Source organism: Salmo salar, chromosome ssa05, assembly GCF_905237065.1.
Source record: "Salmo salar chromosome ssa05, Ssal_v3.1, whole genome shotgun sequence".
NCBI lineage: Eukaryota > Metazoa > Chordata > Actinopteri > Salmoniformes > Salmonidae > Salmo > Salmo salar.
The window spans coordinates 76,418,999-76,444,343 of NC_059446.1; the positions used below are offsets into that span (position 1 = coordinate 76,418,999).

The 25,345-nt window shown below is 43.3% G+C and overlaps 1 protein-coding gene across 1 annotated transcript in view; it reads right to left on the reverse strand.

The window, feature by feature from the left end:
• The window catches only part of LOC123743175 (neuronal acetylcholine receptor subunit beta-2), a 44,961-nt gene that overhangs the window by 18,780 nt on the left and 836 nt on the right, over window positions 1-25,345 (reverse strand). The gene's annotated exons all lie outside the window — the stretch shown is intronic.

Consider the following 25,345-nt stretch of genomic DNA (forward strand, 5'->3'; position numbering starts at 1 on the left):
GAGACTGGATAATGATGAGACTAGATAAGGATGACACTAGATCAGGATGAGACTGGATAAGGATGAGACTGGATAAGGATGAGACTAGATAAGGATGAGACTGGATAATGATGAGACTAGATAAGGATGACACTAGATAAGGATGAGACTGGGTAATGATGAGACTAGATAAGGATGAGACTAGATAAGGATGAGACGAGATCAGGATGAGACTGGATAATGATGAGACTGGATAAGGATGAGACTGGGTAATGATGAGACTAGATAAGGATGAGACTGGGTAATGATGAGACTAGATAAGGATGAGACTAGATAAGGATGACACTAGATATAAATGAGACTTTGATGAGACTATAGGATGAGACTGGATAATGATGAGACTGGATAAGGATGAGACTGGATAATGATGAGACTAGATAAGGATGAGTCTTGATAAGGATGGGTCTAGATAAGGATGAGACAGGTTTTGTCTACAAACATGGTTTTACTTTTTTTTGGGTGATTTGAATAGTTGCAAGACTTCATGTGCATCACCTCCGAACCCCAAAACACAGAGGTCTAAGAAACAGCAACACACTCATGAAACACACACTCGTGTTCTACTTCACACACACACACAGCCCATTTCACACAAACATTCAAACACATTCATACACACCACAGGAGGATGGTGGCACCTTGGTTTCCAGGTGTTTAATGCCATTCCACTGGCTCCGTTCCAGCCATTATTATGAGCCGTTCTCCCCTCAGCAGCCTCCACTGACACACACCTCAAACCAACAGACAGAAGGCTAAGACACACTCTACTGGGGGATACAGGGACACACAGGGCCAGCACCCTGCATCTAAATTCAATCATCCTGTTTGACTTATTGTAGTGATGATGATTCATATTTATATAGAAACCCTATTGCACAGTGGGGGAGGTGAGGGGTGAGATTATAGGGGAAGTAGGAGGGTTTTTGTCTCTTCTCTCTAGCTGGCTAGAGAGGTTTTTTGGCGGCAGCTGAAGCCTTTTATGCTGTCTCCTGTCTCCTTGTGTCTCCACAACCAGACCCAGACCCCAGCCCAGCAGGCTGGCTGTGGAGACACCAGGAGACAGGACAGGCCAGGCTGGCTGTGGAGACACCAGGAGACAGGACAGGACAGGCTGGCTGTGGAGACACCAGGAGACAGGACAGGCCAGGCTGGCTGTGGAGACACCAGCAGACAGGACAGGCCAGGCTGGCTGTGGAGACACCAGCAGACAGGACAGGCCAGGCTGGCTGTGGAGACACCAGGAGACAGGATAGGACAGGCTGGCTGTGGAGACACCAGGAGACAGGACAGGCCAGGCTGGCTGTGGAGACACCAGGAGACAGGATAGGACAGGCTGGCTGTGGAGACACCAGGAGACAGGACAGGCCAGGCTGGCTGTGGAGACACCAGGAGACAGGACAAGACAGGCTGGCTGTGGAGACACCAGGAGACAGGACAAGACAGGCTGGCTGTGGAGACACCAGGAGACAGGACAAGCCAGGCTGGCTGTGGAGACACCAGGAGACAGGATAGGACAGGCTGGCTGTGGAGACACCAGGAGACAGGACAGGCCAGGCTGGCTGTGGAGACACCAGGAGACAGGACAAGACAGGCTGGCTGTGGAGACACCAGGAGACAGGACAAGACAGGCTGGCTGTGGAGACACCGGGAGACAGGACAAGACAGGCTGGCTGTGGAGACACCAGGAGACAGGACAAGCTGGCTGTGGAGACACCAGGAGACAGGACAGGCCAGGCTGGCTGTGGAGACACCAGGAGACAGGACAGGCCAGGCTGGCTGTGGAGACACCAGGAGACAGGCCAGGCTGGCTGTGGAGACACCAGGAGACAGGATAGGCCAGGCTGGCTGTGGAGACACCAGGAGACAGGACAGGACAGGCTGGCTGTGGAGACACCAGGAGACAGGACAGGCCAGGCTGGCTGTGGAGACACCAGGAGACAGGACAAGCCAGGCTGGCTGTGGAGACACCAGGAGACAGGACAAGACAGGCTGGCTGTGGAGACACCGGGAGACAGGACAAGACAGGCTGGCTGTGGAGACACCAGGAGACAGGACAGGCCAGGCTGGCTGTGGAGACACCAGGAGACAGGACAGGCCAGGCTGGCTGTGGAGACACCAGGAGACAGGACAGGCCAGGCTGGCTGTGGAGACACCAGCAGACAGGACAGGCCAGGCTGGCTGTGGAGACACCAGGAGACAGGATAGGCCAGGCTGGCTGTGGAGACACCAGGAGACAGGACAGGACAGGCTGGCTGTGGAGACACCAGGAGACAGGCCAGGCTGGCTGTGGAGACACCAGGAGACAGGATAGGACAGGCTGGCTGTGGAGACACCAGGAGACAGGACAGGCCAGGCTGGCTGTGGAGACACCAGGAGACAGGACAGGCCAGGCTGGCTGTGGAGACACCAGGAGACAGGACAGGCCAGGCTGGCTGCAGGACTGCTAGGCTCCAGCATGCTGGTTCTCAGAAGACCATAGCAGTCCTCATAACTAAGGCCATAACACTGATCCTAAAATTAACATCTGGGTTTCTGCATTCCAGAACTCTCTGGAACACCTCAGAACTCACACCAGAAACAGCTACTGGTCTTATAAGAGAAGAGGCACATGGACAAAAAATATTACATGGAGAAAATATGGTGACAGCATTTTTGTTAGTCATAAAGCCTTTGGAAAACCGTCACCCTCATCTTCTTTCTCTGTGTTTTTGGATGATCAGTTGACTGAGCTGATTGCTTTTATTAAGGCTTTTATTAACAACCAGCCAAGAGGCACAATCCTTCTGCTCCTCTTGGTCTGAGAATAACATATCACATATCACATATCACATCACGTCATATCAAGTCACATAATATCTAATTGTATCCCAACATTTCACAAACATATCATATTAAATCATATCAGGTCATATCATCATTCTGTATCAGAGTACAGAGATAGAGACATTAGCCCAAAACTCTATGAAAGAGTCCGACAGGCACACACTGCCAGGCCCTATATACACTACACTCTCACAGACACAGATCATTTAGACTGAGGAAGAGATACGGCCTGCTAACCAGTAATAGGCCGTATCTCACTGTAACTAACATCATTTGCATTGGCCAATGTCACTACAGACTGATTTGAGACTTATTGGAACATTACTGGCGTATAATCAGGAGCTGTGATATGACTCAGGCCAAGCTTTCTTTGAGTTTAGCGAGAAATGATAGTTTGGCACAGAATTACTGCTAGTTGACTGGCGTTGTGACAGTAGCTTTGGCACTTATAGGGCAGAATCCTAACTTGCATTTAGTTTGAATGTTAATGGAAATCTCATCTCTTCTTCCATACGCACCAAAAAATAATTTCTCTAAAATCTGTGCACAAATTTGTGTACATCCCTGTTAGTGAGCATTTCTCCTTTGCCAAGATAATTCATCCACCTGACAGGTGTGGCATAGCAAGACGCTGATTAAACAGCATGGTCATTACACCGGTGCACCTTGTGCTGGGGACAATAAAAGGCCACTCTAAAATGTGCAGTTCTGTCACACAACACAATGCCACAGATATCTCAAGTTTTGACAGAGCGTGCAATTGGCATGTTGACTGCAGAGCTGTTGCCAGAGAATTGAATGTTCATTTCTCAACGCCGTTTTAGAGAATCTGTCAGTACATGCAACAAGCCTCAAAAATGCAGACTATGTGTAATCCCGCCAGCCCAGGAGGCAAAAAATTATTCGGATTCCTATGCCCTCCCAGGCCCCTGCCCAGTCATATGAAATCCATAGATTAGGGCCTAATGCATTTATTTCAATTGACTGATTTCCTTCTATGAACTGTAGCTCTGTAAAATCATTGAAATTGTTGCATGTTGCCTTTATATTTTTGTTCAGTATACATTTGTTATATGATTTAATGCCAGTTTTGGGGATATATACACTACCGTTAAAAAGTTTTGGGTCACTTAGAAATGTCCTTGTTTTTGAAAGAAGTATACATTTTTGTCCATTAAAATAATATCAAATTGATCAGAAATACAGTGTAGACATTGTTAATGTTGTAAATGACTATTGTAGCTGGAAACGGCAGATTTTTAGTGGAATATCTACATAGGCGTACAGAGGCCCATTATCAGCAACCATCACTCTGTCACGTCCTGACCATAGAAAGCTGTTATTTTCTATGGTAGAGTAGGTCAGGGCGTGACAGGTTTTTTTTTGTAGTTTAGATTTTCTATGTTATGTTCTAGTTTTTGTATTTCTATGTTGGGTTTTGTTTGGGAGGCCTTCCCTCTAGCTCAGTTGGTAGAGCATGGTGTTTGCAACGCATGGTGTTTGCAATGCCAGGGTTGTGGGTTCGATTCCCACAGGGGGCCAGCATAGAAAAAAATAAGAAATGTATGCTTTCACTACTGTAAGTTGCTCTGGATAAGAGCGTCTGCTAAATGACTAAAATGTAAATGCAATTAGAGGCAGCTGGTCATCGTTGTCTCTAATTGGAGATCATACTTAAGTAGGTGTGTTTCCCACCTGGGTTTGTGGGAGAGTGGTTTTGAGTTAGTGTATGTTTCTACGCTGCCTCACGGTTTGTTGTTTTTGTTCGTTTAGTTTATTGTGTATGTATTGCATAGTTTCACAGAGAAAATAAAATGTGGAACGACACACATGCTGCACTTTGGTCCGCTCCTTCCTACGACAACCGTGACACACTCATGTGTTCCAATGGCACGTTGTGTTAGCTAATTCAAGTTTATCATTTTAAAACGCTAATTGATCATTAGAAAACCCTTTTGCAATTATGTTAGCACAGCTGAAAACTGTTGTGCTGATTTAAAGAAGCAATAAAACAGGCCTTCTTTAGACTAATTGAGTATCTGGAGCATCAGCATTTGTGGGGTCGATTACAGGCTCAAAATGGCCAGAAACAAATAACAAATAATCAGTCTATTCTTGTTCTGAGAAATGAAGGCTATTCCATGAAACTGAAGATCTCGTAAAACGCTCTGTACTACTCCCTTCACAGAACAGCGAAAACTGGCTCTACCAGAATAGAAAGAGGAGTGGTAGGCCCCGGTGCACAACTGAGCAAGAGGACAAGTACATTAGAGTGTCTAGTTTGAGAAACAGATGCCTCACAAGTCCTCAACTGGCAGCTACATTAAATAGTACCCGCAAAACACCAGTCTCAACGTCAACTGTAAAGAGGAGACTCTGGGATGCTGGCCTTCTAGGCAGAGCTGCAAAGAAAAAGCCATATCTCAGACTGGCCAATAAAAATAAAAGAACACAGACATTGGACAGAGGAATTCTGCCTAGAAGGCCAGCATCCCGGATTCGCCTCTTCACTGTTGACGATGAGACAGGTGTTTTGTGGGTACTATTTAATGAAGCTGCCAGTTGAGGACTTGTGAGGCGTCTATTTCTCAAACTAGACACTCTAGGAGTGCACCAGGGCCTTCCACTGCTCTTTCAATTCTGGTTAGAGCCAGTTTGCGCTGTTCTGTGAAGGGAGTAGGACACAGTGTTGTACGAGATCTTCAGTATTTCTGATCAATTTGATGTTATTTTAATGGACAAAAACGGTGCTTTTATTTAAAAAAACAAGGACATTTCTAAGTGACCCCAAACTTTTGAACGGTAATGTATATATTTATACATACAGTTGAAGTTGGAAGTTTACATACACCTTAGCCAAATACATTTCAACTCAGTTTCACAATTCCTGACATTTAATCTCAGTATAAATTCCCTGTTTTAGGTCAGTTAGGATCACCACTTTATTTTAAGAATGTGAAATGTCAGAATAATAGTAGAGAGAATGATTTATTTTAGCATTTATTTCTTTCATCACATTCCCAGTGGGTCAGAAGTTTACATACACTAAATTGGTATTTGGTAGCATTGCCTTTAAATTGTTGAACTTGGGTCAAACGTTTCAGGTAGCCTTCCACAAGCTTCCCACAATAATTTGGGTGAATTTTCGCCCATTCCTCCTGACAGAGCTGGTGTAACTGAGTCAGGTTTGTAAGCCTCCTTCCTCGCACATGCTTTTTCAATTCTGCCCACAAATTTTCTATAGGATTGAGGTCAGGGCTTTGTGATGGCCACTCCAATACCTTGACTTTGTTGTCCTTAAGGCATTTTGCCACAACTTTGGAAGTATGCTTGGGGTCATTGTCCATTTGGAAGACCCATTTGCACCCAAGCTTTAACTTCCTGACTGATGTCTTGAGTTGTTTCTTCAATATATCCACATCATTTTCCTGCCTCATGATGCCATCTATTTTGTGAAGTGCACCAGTCCCTCCTGCAGCAAAGCACCCCCACAACATGATGCTGCCACCCCCGTGCTTCATGTTTGGGATGGTGTTCTTCGGCTTGCAAGTCTCCCATTTTTCCTCCAAACATAACGATGTTCGAAACGGCCAAACAGTTCTATTTTTGTTTCATCAGACCAGAGGACATTTCTCCAAAAAGTACGATCTTTGGCCCCATGTGCAGTTGCAAACCGTAGTCTGGATTTTTTTATGGCGGTTTTGGAGCAGTGGCTTCTTCCTTGCTGAGCAGCCATTCGGGTTGTGTCGATATAGGACTCGTTTTACTGTGAATATAGATACTTTTGTACCTGTTCCTCCAGCATCTTCACAAGGTCCTTTGCTGTTGTTCTGGGATTGATTTGCACTTTTCGCACCAAAGTCATCTCTAGGAGACAGAACGCGTCTCCTTCCTGAGCGGTATGACAGATGCGTGGTGCCATAGTGTTTATACTTGCGTACTATTGTTTGAACAGATGAACGTGGTACCTTCAGGCATTTGGAAATTGCTCCCAAGGATGAACCAGACTTGTGGAGGTCTACAATTTTTCTTCTGAGGTCTTGGCTGATTTCTTTTGATTTTCCCATGATGTCAAGCAAAGAGGCACTGAGTTTGAAGGTAGGCCTTGAAATACATCCACAGGTACACCTCCAATTGACTCAAATTATGTCAATTAGCCTATCAGAAGCTTCTAAAGCCATGACATCATTTTCTGGAATTTTCCAAGCTGTTTAAAGGCACAGTCAACTCAGTGTACAGTGAGGGAAAAAAGTATTTGATCCCCTGCTGATTTTGTACGTTTGCCCAGTGACAAAGAAATGATCAGTCTATAATTTTAATGGTAGGTTTATTTGAACAGTGAGAGACAGAATAACAACAAAAAAATCCAGAAAAATGCATGTCAAAAATGTTATAAATGGGTCATGGATGGGTATTCCAGCATGACAATGACCCAGAACACACGGCCAAGGCAACAAAGGAGTGGCTCAAGAAGAAGCACATTAAGGTCCTGGAGTGGCCTAGCCAATCTCCAGACCTTAATCCCATAGAATATCTGTGGAAAGAGCAGAAAGTTCGAGTTGCCAAACGTCAGCCTCGAAACCTTAATGACTTGGAGAAGATCTGCAAAGAGGAGTGGGACAAAATCCCTCCTGAGATGTGTGCAAACCTGGTGGCCAACTACAGGAAACGTCTGACCTCTGTGATTGCCAAAAAGGGTTTTGCCACCAAGTACTAAGTCATGTTTCGAAGAGGGGTCAAATACTTATTTCCCTCATTAAAATGCAAATCAATTTATAACATTTTTGACATGCGTTTTTCTGGATTTTTTGTTGTAATTCTGTCTCTCACTGTTCAAATAAACCTACCATTAAAATTATAGACTGATCATTTCTTTGTCAGTGGGCAAACGTACAAAATCAGCAGGGGATCAAATACTTTTTCCCCTCACTGTACTTTGTGCATGACACAAGTAATTTGTAGTTTGTGGAGTGGTTGAGAAATTTGTTTTAATGACTCCAACCTAAGTGTATGCAAACTTCCGACTTCACTTGTATATATACAAATGAAGTCAGAAGTTTACATACACTTAGGTTGGAGTCATCAAAACTAATTTCTCAACCACTCCACAAATTTTGTCAGCTGGGGGATTCAATCCAGCAACCTTTCAGTTACTGGCCCAATGCTCTAACCACTAGGCTACCTGCCTAGGCCTGATTGGTGGAGTGCTGCAGAGATGATTGTCCTTCTGGAAGGTTCTCCCATCTCCTGGAAGGTTCTCACAGGTAGCCCAGTGGTTAGAGCATTGTCCCAGTAACTGAAAGGTTGCTGGATTGAATCCCCCAACTGACAAAATTTGTGGAGTGTTTGAAAAACAAGTTTTATTGTCTCCAACCTGTCTAGGTAAACTTCCGACTTCAAGGTAAAAATCTGTCGTTCTACCCCTGAACAAGGCAGGTCTTAACTTACTTGACTAGTTAAATAAAGGTTACATAAAAAAAATAACTTGAGTCTTCCTGGGTATGACGCTACAACTTGCACACCATTCTTCTCTGAATATCCTCTCAAGCGCTCTCAGGTTGGATAGGGACTTGCTACACAGTTATTTTCAGGTCTCTCCAGAGATGTTCGATCGAGTCCAGGCTCTGGCTGGGCCACTCAAGGACATTCAGAGACTTGTCCTGAAGCCACACCTGCATTGTCTTGGCTGTGTGCTTAACGTTGTTGTCCTGTTGGAAGGTGAACCTTCGTCCCAGTCTGAAGTCATGAGCGCTCTGGAGCAGGTTTTCATCAAGGATCTCTCTGTGCTTTGCTCCGTTCATCTTTCCCTCGATCCTGACTAGTTTCTCAGTCCCTGCTGCTGAAAAACATCCCCACAGTATGATGCTGCCTCAACCATGCTCCACTGTAGGGATGGTGCCAGGTTTCCTCCAGACATGACGCTTGGCATTCAGGCCAAAGAGTTCAGTCTTGGTTTCATCAGACCAGATAATCTTGTTTCTCATGGTCTGAGAGTCTTTAGTTTTTTTTGGCAAACTCCAAGCGGGCTGTCATGTACCTTTTACTGAGGAGTGGCTTCCGTCTGGCCACTCTACTGCAGTAGCAGTAGCAGTGACAACAGCAGTAGCCATAGCAGTAGCAGTAACAGTACCAGTAGCCGTAACAGTAGCCGTAACAGTAACAGTAGCAATAGCAGTAACAGTAGCAATCGCAGTAACAGTAGCAGTAGCCGCAACAGTAACCGTAGCAGAAGCAGTAACAGTAGTAGTTGCAGTAGCAGTAACAGTAGCAGTAACAGTAGCCATAACAGTAACAGTAGCAGTAGCTGTAACAATAACCGTAATAGTAACAGTAACAGTAGCAGTAACAGCAGCAGTAACAGTAGCAATAGCAGTAACAGTAACAGTAGCAGTACCAGTAGCAGTAACAGTAGCAGTAGCCACAACAGTAGCAGTAACAGTAACAGGAACAGTAGCAGTAACAGTAACAGTAACAGTAACAGTAACAGTAGCAGAAACAGTAACAGTAGCAGTACCAGTATCAGTAACAGTAACAGTAGCAGTAATAGTAGCAGTAGCAGTAACAGTGGCAGTAGCCGCAACAGTAGCCGCAACAGTAGCAGTAACAGTAGCAATAGCAGTAACAGTAGCAGTAACAGTAGCAGTAGCAGTACCAGTAACAGTAGCAGTAGCCACAACAGTAGCCGCAACAGTAGCAGTAACAGTAGCAGTAACAGTAGCAGTTGCAGTAACAGTAACAGTAGCAGTAACAGTAACAGTAACAGTAGCCATAACAGTAACAGTAGCAGTAACAGGGTCAGTAGCAGTAACATTAGCAATAGCAGTACCAGCAACAGTAGCAGTAACAGTAGCAGTAGCAGTAGCAGTAGCCATAACAGTAGCAGTAACAGTAGCAGTAACAGAAACAGTAGCCGTAACAGTAGCAGCAACAGTAGCAGTAACAGTAACAATAGCCATAACAGTAGCAGTAGCAGTAACAGTAGCAGTAACAGTAACAGTAGAAGTAACAGTAGCAGTAACAGTAGCAGTAACAGAAACAGTAGCCGTAACAGTAGCAGCAACAGCAGCAGTAACAGTAGCCGTAACAGTAGCCATAGCAGCAACAGCAGCAGTAACAGCAACAATAGCAGTAAATGTAACAGTAGCAGTAACAGTAGCCGTAACAGTAGTGGTAACAGTAGCCGTAAAAGTAACAGTAACAGTAGCAGTAAAAGTAGCAGTAGCAGTAACAGAAGCAGTAACAGTAGCAGTAACAGTAGCAGTAACAGAAAGTGTAGCAGTAACAGTAGCAGTAACAGAAGCAGTAACAGTAGCAGTAACAGTAGCAGCAACAGTAGCAGTAACAGTAAGAGTAGCAGTAACAGTAGCAGTAGCATTAAGAGTAGCAATAAGAGAAGCAGCAACAGTAACAGTACCAGTAAGAGTAGCAGTAACACTAACAGTAACAGTAAGAGTATCAGTAGCAGGAACAGTAGCAGTAACAGAAGCAGTAACAGTAGCAGTAACAGTAGCAGTAGCAGTAACAGTAACAGTAAGAGTAGCAGTAACAGTAACAGTAGCCATAACAGTAACAGTAGCAGTAACAGGGTCAGTAGCAGTAATAGTAGCAATAGCAGTACCAGTAACAGTAGCAGTAACAGTAGCAGTAGCAGTAGCCATAACAGTAACAGTAACAGCAAAATTAGCAGTAACAGTAACAGTAGCAGTAGCAGTAACAGAATCGGTAACAGTAGCAGTAACAGTAGCAGTAACAGTAACAGTAACAGTAGCAGTAACAGTAGCAGTAAGAGTAACAATAAGAGAAGCAGCAACAGCAACAGTAGTAGTAACAGTAACAGTAAGAGTATCAGTAGCAGTAACAGTAGCAGTAACAGTAGCAGTAACAGTGACAGTAACAGTAACAGTGACAGTAGCAGTAGCAGTAGCAGTAACAGTAACCGTGACAGTAGCAGTAGCAGTAGCAGTAACAGTGACAGTAGCAGTAACAGTAGCAGTAATAGTAACAGTAGCAGTAACAGTAACAGTAACAGTAACAGTAGCAGTAACAGTAACAGTAGCAGTAGAAGTAACAGTAACAGTAGCAGTAGCAGTAACGGTGACAGTAGCAGTAGCAGTAACAGTAGCAGTAATAGTAACAGTAGCAGTAACAGTAGCCGTAACAGTAACAGTAACAGTAAGAGTAGCAGTAGCAGTAACAGTAGCAGTAGCAGTAACAGTAACAGTAGAAGTAACAGTAAGAGTAGCTGTAACAGTAACAGTAAGAGTAGCAGTAACAGTAGCCGTAGCAGTAACAGAATCGGTAACAGTAGCAGTAACAGTAGCAGTAACAGTAACAGTAACAGTAGCAGTAACAGTAGCAGTAGCAGTAACAGAATCGGTAACAGTAGCAGTAACAGTAGCAGTAACAGTAACAGTAACAGTAGCAGTAACAGTAGCAGTAAGAGTAACAATAAGAGAAGCAGCAACAGTAACAGTAGTAGTAACAGTAACAGTAAGAGTATCAGTAGCAGTAACAGTAGCAGTAACAGTAGCAGTAACAGTGACAGTAACAGTGACAGTAGCAGTAGCAGTAGCAGTAACAGTAACCGTGACAGTAGCAGTAGCAGTAGCAGTAACAGTGACAGTAGCAGTAACAGTAGCAGTAATAGTAACAGTAGCAGTAACAGTAACAGTAACAGTAACAGTAGCAGTAACAGTAACAGTAGCAGTAGAAGTAACAGTAACAGTAGCAGTAGCAGTAACGGTGACAGTAGCAGTAGCAGTAACAGTAGCAGTAATAGTAACAGTAGCAGTAACAGTAGCCGTAACAGTAACAGTAACAGTAAGAGTAGCAGTAGCAGTAACAGTAGCAGTAGCAGTAACAGTAACAGTAGAAGTAACAGTAAGAGTAGCTGTAACAGTAACAGTAAGAGTAGCAGTAACAGTAGCCGTAGCAGTAACAGTAACAGTAGCAGTAACAATAACAGTAGCAGTAAGAGTAACAGTAGCAGTAACAGTAACAGTAAGAGTAGCAGTAGCAGTAACAGTAGCAGTAACAGTAACAGTAAGAGTAGCAGTAGCAGTAACAGTAACAGTAAGAGTAGCAGTAGCAGTAACAGTAGCAGTAGCAGTAGCAGTAACAGTAGCAGTAACAGTAAGAGTAACAGTAACAGTGACAGTAACAATAACAATAACAGTGACAGTAGCAGTAGCAGTAACAGTAACAGTAGCAGTAAGAGTAGCAGTAGCAGTAGCAGTAACTGTAGCAGTAACAGTAACAGTAGCAGTAACAGTAGCAGTAACAGTAACAGTAGCAGTAACAGTAACAGTAACAGTAGCAGTAACAGTAGCAGTAACAGTAGCAGTAACAGTAACAGTAACAATAACAGTGACAGTAGTGACAGTTGCAGTACCAGTAATAGTAGCAGTAGCAGTAGCAGTAGCAGTAACTGTAGCAGTAACAGTAGCAGTAACAGTAGCAGTAGCAGTAACAGTAGCAGCAACAGTAGCAGTAGCAGTAACAGTAGCAGTAGCAGTAACAGTAACAGTAGCAGTAAGAGTAGCAGTAGCAGTAGCAGTAACTGTAGCAGTAACAGTAACAGTAGCAGTAACAGTAGCAGTAACAGTAACAGTAGCAGTAACAGTAGCAGCAACAGTAGCAGTAGCAGTAACAGTAGCAGTAGCAGTAAGAGTAGCAGTAACAGTAACAGTAACAGTAACAGTAGCAGTAACAGTAGCAGTTACAGTAACAGTAGCAGTAGCAGTAACAGTAGCAGTAAGAGTAGCAGTAACAGTAAGAGTAAGAGTAAGAGTAGCAGTAGCAGTAACAGTAACAGAAACAGTCATAGCAGGACAGTGTGATATGCAGCAGGCAGCTGATATGGATGACGTACAGATCAGACAAGTCAGCAGAAAGTGATCTGAAGGAGCCCAGTCAGCTGAGAGCAGAGAACCCCAAAGATAAAGGATGTAGGGAGTCTGAGGGGGAAGTACTGATTCAGCATTTCCTCTCTAGTTTCCCTGAGTGATATAACAGCTGCCAACACCTAATAGTTCAATTGAACCGGCCAAATGTTACTGGAAGGCTATGGGCTAAGGGTGGCAGGCAGCCGGCTTAAGTAATGATAGGGGAATCACTGCTGGTGAGGGCTGACTCTGAAATGCAAGTGAATACACTAACCAGTTGTAAATAATGGTCAGTAATATATTCATTGCACGTTGCTATGCTAAAACAAATCATTGGCATGTTGCTAGCTGGCTAGCTAGCTGGCAAGCAGAGGTTCAATGATGACGAGAGACAAGAACTTCAATAAATAATGATTTGATAAAGAATGTATGAATAGGCAAATGTTGATTGTCAAGTCAAGAATATAACGTTAACGTTTGTTATGGAGGACAGCTAGGCTAACGACGTGAGCACACAGTGAGGCTTATATTAACCCCCGCTGTACCAAACCAAATGCTAGGCAAGGAGCACGGGGAAATAATGTTGTTTACTCTTTAAATTGGGGCTATGACAGTCTATTACAAAGCAGTCTGGCAGTGCTGTTGACAGTATTTCAATCTAAAGACAGTTTGGTTTGAAGTGACAGAAATGCATCAGAAAGGCATTGGGAAGTTCAGAAGATCATAAGGTCATAATTGTGTATGATATTCTGTTGATGATGTTCTTTATCCCCCAGTCTGATTTAGTACCTGGTCTTGTCCACTCTGTTCTAATGAGTCCTGTGCAGCTTGTGGGCATTGCAGAGGGGAACAGAATACACATGTCCCTGTGGGTATTATCTTTCAGTGATGGGGTCCTAACATTTTCTATCTTAAACAGTTCAAAAGATAGAGTGTGTGTGTGTGTGTGTGTGTGTGTGTGTGTGTGTGTGTGTGTGTGTGTGTGTGTGTGTGTGTGTGTCTGTGTGTGTGAGTGAGAGAGTGTTCTAGAGATAGTAAGTAGTGCATTTATATATGCATGATTCCTTTACGTGTGTCTGGGTAGAATAATGTATGCATGTCTGCACGTTCATGTACGCATATGTGTGTTGCTGTGTGCTCTCCTTGCTTGTATGCATTTGTAATATGTATGAGTGTAATATGTATGTGTGTGTCTGTGTGTAATCCTGAGGCCTAGGATGTAATATTAGATTCAGTCTTGGGTGGTGATTAATAGGTCAGAGGATATGTGTGTGAACGTCTGCCTCTGTATTGTGATAAATGAGTAGTTAACACACAGCGGAGGGGGTGATGTCTGTTTGTGTGTGCATTGTATACAGTTAATGTGTGTGTGTGTGTGTGTGTGTGTGTGTGTGTGTGTGTTTGTGTGTGTGTGTGTGTGTGTTAAACTATAATGAGTAGGACCAGAAGTCCCCACAAGAATAGTAAACGAAGAAAAATTTGACCAACTGGGGACATTTTGTAAGTCCCCACACGGTCAAATGCTATTTCCAGGAGGTTTAGGGTTAACGTTAAAATTTGTGTTAGGTTTAGAATTAGGTTTAGGGTTAGGAGCTAGGACTAGTTGTAGGGTTAGGGTTAGGAGCTAGGGTTAGGTTTAGAATTAGGTTTAGGGTTAGGAGCTAGGGTTAGGTTTAGAATTAGGTTTAGGGTTAGGAGCTAGGACTAGTTGTAGGGTTAGGGTTAGGAGCTAGGGTTAGGTGTAGGGTTAAGAGCTAGGACTAGTTGTAAGGTTAGGGTTAGGAGCTAGGGTTAGGTTTAGGGTTAAGGTTTTGGGGGGTCAGGGTTGGGGAAAATAGGATTTTCAATGGGACTGAATTGCATGTCCCCACAAGGTCAGTTACACACACACACACACACACACACACACACACACACACACACACAGTGGTGTAAAAGTGAATTCCTCATACTACAGTAACATACATGATTAAACACGAGAAAGGAGTTGCCTCATCATGCAGAGTACATAACTAACATGCAAAACTAAACTGTACCGTCTCCTGTCATTTAGTCCACAGACAGACAGTCCCAAGTCACATGGAACAACAGAGTGAAGAATACGTACAGTCATTTAGGTTTGTTTTATTGTTTTTTTATTTCACCTTTATTTAACCAGGTAGGCTAGTTGAGAACAAGTTCTCATTTACAACTGCAACCTGGCCAAGATAAAGCAAAGCAGTGTGACACAAACAACAACACAGAGTTACACATGGAATAAACAAACATACAGTCAATAATACAATAGAAAAGGTCTATATACAGTGTGTGCAAATGAGGTAAGATAAGGGCAGTAAGGCAATAAATAGGCCATAGTGGCGAAATAATTACAATATAGCAATTAAACACTGGAGTGATAGATGAGTGTGCAAGTAGAGATACTGGGGTGCAAAGGATTAAGTGTCTGCCATCACCTGCTGGATGGTAGCGGGGTGAACAGGCAGTGGCTCGGGTGGTTGTTGTCCTTGATGATCTTTTTGGCCTTCCAAATGTGTGTATAAAACACCCCCTCCGCTGTGTGTTAACTACTCATTATACAGTTAATGTGTTAACTACCCTGTTTGTATACAGTTAATGTGTGTGTGTCTAATTGTTATACTGGTGATGATAGATGGTTAGTTAGCCCAGGGCTGAGGGGGAGTCCCCTGTCCTGTCACTCTCTATTGATTGGTTGGAAATCTAAAGACAGCTGTAACTCAGCCAATCAGCGATGTGTTTATTGCTCTTCTCTGGGCCAATCCATGTTGAGCAGACATCAACACTAAATTTGGGTGGTGGAGGGGAGTGGGTGGTGGTGGGGAGTGGGTGGTGGTGGGGAGTGGGTGGGTGGGTGGTGGAGGGGAGTGGGTGGTGGAGGGGAGTGGGTGGTGGTGGGGAGTGGGTGGTGGAGGGTGGGTGGTGGAGGTGTGGGTGGTGGAGGGGAGTGGGTTGTGGAGGGGAGTGGGTGGTGGGGAGTGGGTGGTGGTGGGGAGTGGGTGGTGGAGTGGAGTGAGTGGTGGAAGGGAGTGAGTGGTGGAAGGGAGTGAGTGGTGGAGGGGAGTGGGTGGTGGAGTGGGTGGTGGAGGGGAGTGGGTGGTGGAGGTGTGGGTGGTGGAGGGGAGTGGGTGGTGGTGGCTGCTGTTGCAGCCAGATACTTACAGCAGCCACCTAGTTGGCATGCAGATGTAGAGGTTGGGGTCCACTGTGGCCCCCAACTTTCTATACTCGTAGTTTTCCTTAGTCTCAGACAGATTGCTCAGCAAAGTGTGAACGCATTTCTTGGCAATTGTCACGACTGTCTTCGTCTTCTGACGATATAGCGAAATCGTCGTCTGAAAATGTAGACCAATACGCAGCGGATGTCGTGTTCATTTTTGAATTTAATTAATTGCTCACGTGAACACTATACAAAAAAACAATAAACAATGACAGTGCAACAGTTTTGCATGCTATCCTAACGCAGTGCAAAAACAATCTCCCACAACAGACAAACACAAACACACCCTCATATATGGGACTCTCAATCAAAGGCAAATAGACAACACCTGCCTTCAATTGAGAGTCCCAACCCCAATGAACCCAAACATAGAAACAGACACACTAGACTCAACATAGAATTACATAAACATAGATCATAAACCAAAACCCGGAAATACTAAATCAAACGCCCTTTTACCAAAACACCACCCCGAACCACATAAAACAAATACCCTCTGCCACGTCCTGACCAAACTAAAATGACAATTAACCCTTATACTGGCCAGGACGTGACAGCAATGGTTCACTGTGTGTGTGGGTGTGTGTGTGTGAGTTTGTGTGTTTGTGTGTGTGTGTATTGAGCCCCACAGTATGAGTCATAATACCCATAAAACCTAGCAGTGGAAATGGTTCCAGTAATTTTCCAACCATTAATTTAATCCATTATGGATTTCAGAAACCCTTCAAATAAAGGCTGTATTTTGTGTAGGCTTACCCTGGCGTGACGTTTTGATAACCATGTAAATTTCTCTCTGACAAGATTACTTTTATCAATATATTCACCTGTATTTACAACCCCCCCAAAAAAAAAAAATCAACCGCTAATTAGCTGCTAATGTGGTTATCATACAGAATTACAAATGCCTGTCTCAAGCTTCATGTCACCAGGGCCATGATGACCTCGACGAGACTGACGAATTGAGGCAGGTAAGAATCTCTAGATGAACTATCTAATGTTAGTAATGAATACATTGGCTAACGTTGTTTAAATGTACAATTCTGTTAACTGTCTTGGTAAAGTTTCAAATTGTAAATGCCTGTTATCTAGCTTGTTAGCTCATGGTTAGTTATTTAGCAACATTAGCCTGGATAGATTAGCAGTCTATATGTCTAGCCATTTAAATGCATGAGTTTAGATTTATTTGGCTTTTATTAACCAACAGTCTAGCTTGCTAGTAAACTAGCTAGCTAACTTAGATCGTGAGATGCTAGGGCTAGGCGTTCTTGATAATGTTTGTTTGTGTCTGTGGGTGAGGGGTGTGTTTCCTACTTCAAGTAATACTTGACTTGTAGCTACCCTAGCTAGATGGGATATTTTAGTCTGGCTTTTTGAAAGGTTTTGGAGATGGACTGATTAGCATCCTCTCGAGTCTTTACAGCGGGAAAACATTGATATGTTTACTGTTATCCTCTGGACAGCAGATCATTAGTATAGCTAGTAGATGGGGGGGGGGTATTGATATATAATTCATGCTCCACTCAAGTTGAACTTGTTGACTGAGGCCACTGAGGCGGCTGCTAAGAAGGGAGCAGCTGCGAACCAGAAGACCTCAGCCAAGGCAGCACTGGTCCACACCTGCCCTGTCTGTCAGGTGAGTAGTATTGGATGCTACTGTATGTGCCTTTAGGTTCCTCACAATGTGTAGGCTGTTGTACTAGCCTGTGTGGAACAGTTTGTAGTAGTTTGCTCCATTGTATTGCTTAGTTTATCATTAGTGAAAGCTTTGAATTCAAGCTAAGCTACAGGTTGTTAACTTCCTCCATTTTGTAGTTGACCTTTATTCACTGAACAAAAATATAAAACGCAACATGCAACAATTTCAAAGATTTAACTAAATTACAATTAATGTAAGGAAATCAGTCAATTGAAATGAATAAATTAGTCCCTAATCAATGGATTTCACATGACTGGGAATACAGATATGCATACAGTACGTTAGTCACAGACACCTTTAAAAAAAGGTAGGGGCGTGGATCAGAAAACCAGTCAGTATCTGGTGTGACCACCATTTGTCTAATGCGGCACGACACATCTCCTTCACATAAAGTTTATCAGGCTGTTTATTGTGGCCTGTTGTCTCACTCCTCTTCATGGCTGTGCGAAGTTTCTGGATATTGGCGGGAACTGGAGCATGCTGTCGTGCACGTCAATCCAGAGCATCCCAAACATGCTCAATGGGTGACATCAGCATACCGCTCGCCCACACAACGCCATATTCACTGTCAACCATCTGCCCGGTACAGTTGAAACTGTGATTAATCTGTGAAGGGCACACTTCTCCAGCGTGCCAGTGGCCATCAAAGGTGAGAATTTGCCTACTGAAGTCAGTTACGACTCCAAACTGAAGTCAAGTCAAGACCCTGGTGTCGTGTCTTTGGCATCATTAACTAAATGAATCACAGAAATGCATAACCTAGCGGAACGCCTCGCCAATATCCAATGGTAGTGCATGGCGCGAAATACGAAAAACCTTAAAAATGCTATAATTTCAATTTCTCAAACATATGACTATTTTACACCATTTGAAAGATAAGACTCTCCTTTATCTAACCACATTGTCCGATTTCAAAAAGGCTTTACAGCGAAAGCAAAACATTAGATTATGTCAGGAGAGTACCCAGCCAGAAATAATCACACACCCATTTTTCAAGCTAGCATATATGTCACAAAAACCAAAACCACAGCTAAATGCAGCACTAACCTTTGATGATCTTCATCAGATGACACTCCTAGGACATTATGTTATACAATACATGCATGTTTTGTTCAATCAAGTTCATATTTATATCAAAAACCAGCTTTTTACATTAGCATGTTTTGTTCAGAACTAGCATACCCACCGAAAACTTCCGGTGAATTTACTAAATTACTCACGATAAACGTTGACAAAAAACATAACAATTATTTTAAGAATTATAGATACAGAACTCCTTTATGCAATCACGGTGTCCGATTTTAAAATAGCTTTTCGGTGAAAACACATTTTGCAATATTCTGAGTAGATAGCCCGGCCATCACGGCTAGCTATTTTGACACCCACCAAGGTTGGCACTCACCAAACTCAGATTTACAGTAAGAAAAATTGGATTACCTTTGCTGTTCTTCGTCAGAATGCACTCCCAGGACTTCTACTTCAACAACAAATGTTGTTTTGGTTCGAAATAATCCATAGTTATATCCAAATAGCTCCGTTTTGTTCGTGCGTTCAGGTAACTATCTGAAGGGTGATGCGCCGGCGCGTTTCGTGACAAAAAATTTCAAAATATTCCGTTACCGTACTTCGATGGATGTCAAACGCTGTTAAAAATCAATTTTTATGCGTTTTTTCTCGTAAAATAGTGATAATATTCCAACCGGGCGACAACGTATTCATTCAAAGAGAGAAAGAAAAACATGGAGTTGTCACATGCACGCGCGCGCAAGTGTCATTGTTCTCAGAAGGACCACTGTCCAAAACCCCTGCTGTTTTTCGCCCAGAGACTGCAGAGCTATCATTCCACGTTCTGGCGCCTTCCTAGAGCCAATGAAAGCCTTAGAAAATGTCACGTTACAGCACAGAGGCTGTATTTTTGATAAAGAGGCTAAAGAAGGACAAGAAATGGTCAGACAGGGCACTTCCCGTACAGAATCTTCTCAGGTTTTGGCCTGCCAAATGAGTTCTGTTATACTCACAGACACCATTCAAACAGTTTTAGAAACTTTGGAGTGTTTTCTATCCAAAGCTAATAATTATATGCATATTCTAGTTTCTGGGCAGGAGTACTAATCAGATTAAATCGGGTACGTTTTTTATCCGTCCGTGAAAATACTGCCCCCTAGCCATAACAGGTTAAGGTAATGTGGCTGTATTGTCTCTCATGAGTTTCACAAAATTGTACCAAATGGACCAGTTCGTAGCTGGATTATTCCCCGACCGTGTATACATTCTCCAGAACATGTATATTGTTCGGTTCTCAAGTTCTGTGAGGTGGAAGAAATTCCTTTGTTCTCTCTATGAAAACTCACTCTCTCTTATACTCTGGCCATGAGGAGAGAATCTACTCCAGGAATTTATGACCTGCCTAACAGAGCCTGGTGTAGGGAGTATAGAGAGAGGGGGGATGGTGCTCGCTGTACCCAAAGAGGGCAACGTCATGACACTGGTGAGGACGGCAAGTGCGCAGATGAGCTTCCCTGAGACGGTTTCTGACAGTTTGTGCAGAAAGTCTTTGGTTGTGCAAACCCACAGTTTCATCAGCTGTCCGGGTGGCTGGTCTCAGATGATTCCGCAGGTGAAGAAGCTGGATGTGGAGGTCCTGGGCTGGCGTGGTCACATGAGATGTGAGGCAGGTTGGATGTACTGTTAAATTCTCAAAAATTACTTTGGAGGTGGCTTATGGTAGAGAAATTAACATTTCATTATCTGGCAACAACTCTGGGGGACATTCCTGCAGTCAGCATGCCAAACGGGTCGAGAGTTTCAAGTTCCTTGGTGTCCACATCACCAACAAACTATCATGGTCCAAACATACCAAGACAATCGTGAAGAGGGCATGACAAAACCTTTTCTCCCCTCAGGAGACTGAAAAGATTTGGCATGAGTCCCCAGATCCTCAAAAGGTTCTACAACTGCACCATCGAGAGCATCCTGACCGGCTGCATCACCGCCTGGTATGGCTACTGCTCAGCATCTGACCATAAGGCACTACAGAGGGTAGTGCAAACGGCCCAGTACATCACTGGGGCCAAGCTTCCTGCCATCCAGGACCTATATAATAGGCGGTGTCAGAGGAAAGCCCATAAAATTGTCAAAGACTCCAGTCACCCAAGTTATAGACTGTTTTCTCTGCTCCCGCACGGCTAGCAGTACCGGAGCGCCAAGTCTAGCACCAAAAGGCTCCTCAACAGCTTCTACCCCCAAGCCATTAGACTGCTGAACAATTCATAAAAATTGCCACTGGACAATTTACATTGAACCCCCCCTACTGCTACTCGCTGTTTGTTTGTTACCTATGCATAGTCACTTCGCCCCCACCTACATGTACAGATTACCTCAACTAGCCTGTACCCCTGCACTCTGACTCGGTACCGGTGCCCCCTGTATATAGCCTCTTTATTGTTATTCTTCTTGTGTTACTTTTTTTCATTACTTTTTATTTTAGCCTACTTGGTAAATATTTTCTTCTTCTTGAACTGCACTGTTGGTTAAGGGCTTGTAAGTAAGCATTTCACGGTAAAGTCTATACTTGTATTCGGCGCATGTGGCAAATAAAGTTTGATTTGATTTTCACACTCCCTCAAAACTTGAGACATCTGTGGCATTGTCTTGTGTGACAAAAGTGTACATGTTAGAGTGGCCTTATCATCCCCAGCACAAGACGTGCCTGTGTAATGATCATGCTGTTTGATCAGCTTCTTGATATGCCACACCTGTCAGGTGACTTGATTATCTTGGCAAAGGATACATTCTCACTAACAGGGATGTAAACAAACTTTTAGAGAAATACACTTTTTATGAGTATGGAACATTTCTGGGATCTTTTATTTCAGCTCATGAAACATGGGACCAACACTTTACATGTTGCGTTTATACTTTTGTTCAGTATATATGCAGACCCGAAGAAATTGAAGCAGCACTTTGAAAGCAAGCATTACAAGTCTCAAATTGTCCCAGTACTGGTTGATGTGAAGGCCTAAGTGACCACACACACTCAAATGGACCTACAGCTGGGGTAAGATTCTTCCATCATTCACACACAGTAGACATAGTGTAAACCACCATGTTGTTATCAAAATGCTGTCCTCAATGCTATTGTTTATGGCTCAATTTGTGGAAATGCTGTGATCACTCATCGTCTTTAATGTCACACAATGACCACGATTTGAATGCTGCAACTGAGACGGAATGACGTCGAGGGACACACTCCGAGTCCCCGAGTATGACTGGACATGGGTAACAACAACCTAAAAGGTGTGTAGAAGCACACCAACACCACATGTTATGTTTATTCCATGGCCAACCATCCCTCTAGCTACCCCTTATTCTACACTATGCCTTTCATGCCCCATGGTCCCTCAACTTCGGACCCTTTTAACTCTTCATCTTATCGCTGTAAACCCACCCTACGTTCACCCAATTTCCCTATGCTGCTTCCTTCACTTGTTCTTCTCCTGATTTCATAACATCTAGACTCAGAAACACATTTAAAAGTGTTGTGATGTACTGTTTTTGCTACCTCACTTTCACCTATGTAAATTCTGTCCTCCTGCTCATCCTGGGGTTCAGACTGAATGCAGTGGTAAAGGTGCTGCCCACAATTGATAGCAGCAACATGGACCTGTTACATTTACCAGAAGGGTGTTGATATAGCTGTGTTTAGGCATGGCTTCATGGACCTGTTACATTTACCAGAAGGGTGTTGATATAGCTGTGTTTAGGCATGGCTTCATGGACCTGTTACATTTACCAGAAGGGTGTTGATATAGCTGTGTTTAGGCATAGCTTCATGGACCTGTTACATTTACCAGAAGGGTGTTGATATAGCTGTGTTTAGGCATGGCTTCATGGACCTGTTACATTTACCAGAAGGGTGTTGATATAGCTGTGTTTAGGCATGGCTTCATGGACCTGTTACATTTACCAGAAGGGTGTTGATATAGCTGTGTTTAGGCATGGCTTCATGGACCTGTTACATTTACCAGAAGGGTGTTGGTATAGCTGTGTTTAGGCATGGCTTCATGGACCTGTTACATTTACCAGAAGGGTGTTGATATAGCTGTGTTTAGGCATGGCTTCATGGACCTGTTACATTTACCAGAAGGGTGTTGATATAGCTGTGTTTAGGCATGGCTTCATGGACCTGTTACATTTACCAGAAGGGTGTTGATATAGCTGTGTTTAGGCATGGCTTCATGGACCTGTTACATTTACCAGAAGGGTGTTGATATAGCTGTGTTTAGGCATGGCTACCTTGTTTTGAGTCTGTTAAGTGTGATTCTCATTCTGCTGGAGTAGTATTTTATATAAAAGCTACCTTACACCTTCAGTTGTTTCTCCATTTTCACCCACCAAAAATTACAATATGCTGTTTTACATGGTGTTATTTGTGCTGGTCTAATTCCTACAATGGAAAATCAGAAGAATCTGTGTGCTCTTGTCACGATCGCTATCTTCGAACTCCCTGTCGTAAATAAGCCAAGGCACAATGTGCATGGAATTCCACATCTTTTTAATGAAAATGAAACTCACCAAAACAACAAACAGGAGAAAAACTAAAATGTGACGTACTGGGGCTGCTCAAAGGCAGCTACACAAAAACAAGATCCCACAACTAAAGGTGGAAAAAAGGGCTGCCTAAGTATGGTTCCTAATCAGAGACAACGATAGACAGCTGCCTCTGATTAGGAACCGTACTCGGCTCAACACAAAGAAATAGACTAACTAGATTGCCCACCCCACATCACACCCTGACCTAACCAAACTAGAGGAAAATAAACGTCTCTCTAAGGTCAGGGCGTGACAGCTCTCTGATAGTAATACTAATTCATATGGTGCTCTTCAATGTCCCAGGTTTGTGGTGTTGATGAAGAAATAATTTCATCTTTACTTACATTCAGATGTGTATATGTTATGTATTAAAGGCATATGTATGCATTGTTTACTATTTAGATTTAATTAAAACAATTTAATTGTTGGAGTTAAGGTGTGTGGTGGTTATTTCTTTATTATCAAATGAGGAGAGACAAACTCATCACACAAGTCAGATTTATACATAAACTAATCTTAATTCACTTATTAATAAGGAAAGCAGGTCACACCACACACACAAGTTAATGATGTGAGTACCCTGCAATAGTGATGGCTGGTCGACAAACCACCCTTATATGATTCCTTGAGAGCCCCGACACAAAGGAAACAAAGATCTTTTATAGCAAAGATACACCCGCTTAGTCTACATGACAAACAACAGATGTGTGGAATGGGTCACAAGGTTAGGATTTGTATAAAATAAATTGACAATTCACAGCAGACAGTATCTGCTGTAAAGACTGTTCTCATTGTGTGGAAACCAGGGTCTGGCCCCCAAAAACAAAGTTCCTCTCATCATTATCCATACCGGAGCCATCTCCATCCTGGTACCTCCCAGCACACAAACACCAACTCATGCTATGGAATGCGGTCTTTAGGTTTTATCACCAAAAGCATGGTAAATCCACGGTCAGCATTGAGCCTCCAGAGGCGCAACTCAGAAGACCATGCCCAGATGACAGTGTTATAAGACCCTTATTCTATTCCACAAAACAACCATTTGAAGCAATAACAGTATTATAACATCATCTTGTAATTTCGATCTCACAGGTGTTTGACGTGATTGATGGGTGACTGGTGCATTCTTGTCAAAAAAATATGCTAATTCATTCATGATTATGGATACATTCTGCAATGAGTTAATTTGGCTTTGAATCTGCAACAGAACATGTCAACAAGTTAGTTCTCAATTGCTTTAATACAGCAGTGCAGTCTAACACCATGCCAACTTATTCATATAGCTGGCTGACAGCAAACGTGTCAGCTAGAGATGAAATGCCAGAGCTTTCAGGGATTTGTAGTCTACGTGCAAGAGCTTGCAGGGATTTGTAGTCTTGCATGATGTCTACTTGATGCTAATTTTGGAATCCGAGAGTAAATAGAGCTGAATATATAGATAAAAGTCTCCTTGTCTGAGAGAGATTTACACAAGAGCCAACCATTTCCATGTTTGTCTGCTAGGTTTGATGACGCGTCCACTGTGGGGCTCAATTGTGTAGGTGGGGGGTGTATGTGTGTGTGCCATGTGAGTGCTTATATTTGTCATATTTCACACAAGTACACGTCTATATTGAGACACCCTCGGAGAGTGGAGTCATGGCCAGGGTCTGCCATTATCAACAGTGACCCTGGTGCAATTAGGGTTAAGTGCCTTGCTCAAGGGCACATTAACAGATTTTTTACCTTGTCGGTTCAGTTATAACTAGCAACCTTTCAGTTACTGGCCCAACGCTCTAACCGCTAGGCTACCTGCTGCCACGTGTGCATGTAGTGTGTGTGTGTGTGTGTGTGTGTGTGTGTGTGTGTGTGTGTGTGTGTGTGTGTGTGTGTGTGTGTGTGTGTGTGTGTGTGTGTGTGTGTGTGTGTGTAAATCAATCATACCTCTAACCTTGGATCCCACACTAGGGTGATAATGTTACTTGATCTGTGTACTATAAGCCAGGCCAGCTATACAGTGACACATAATCTTCCATTATTAGTCATGTAACGTCATTATAATGGCTAAGAAATATAGACTAAAAGGCTATGTTGATG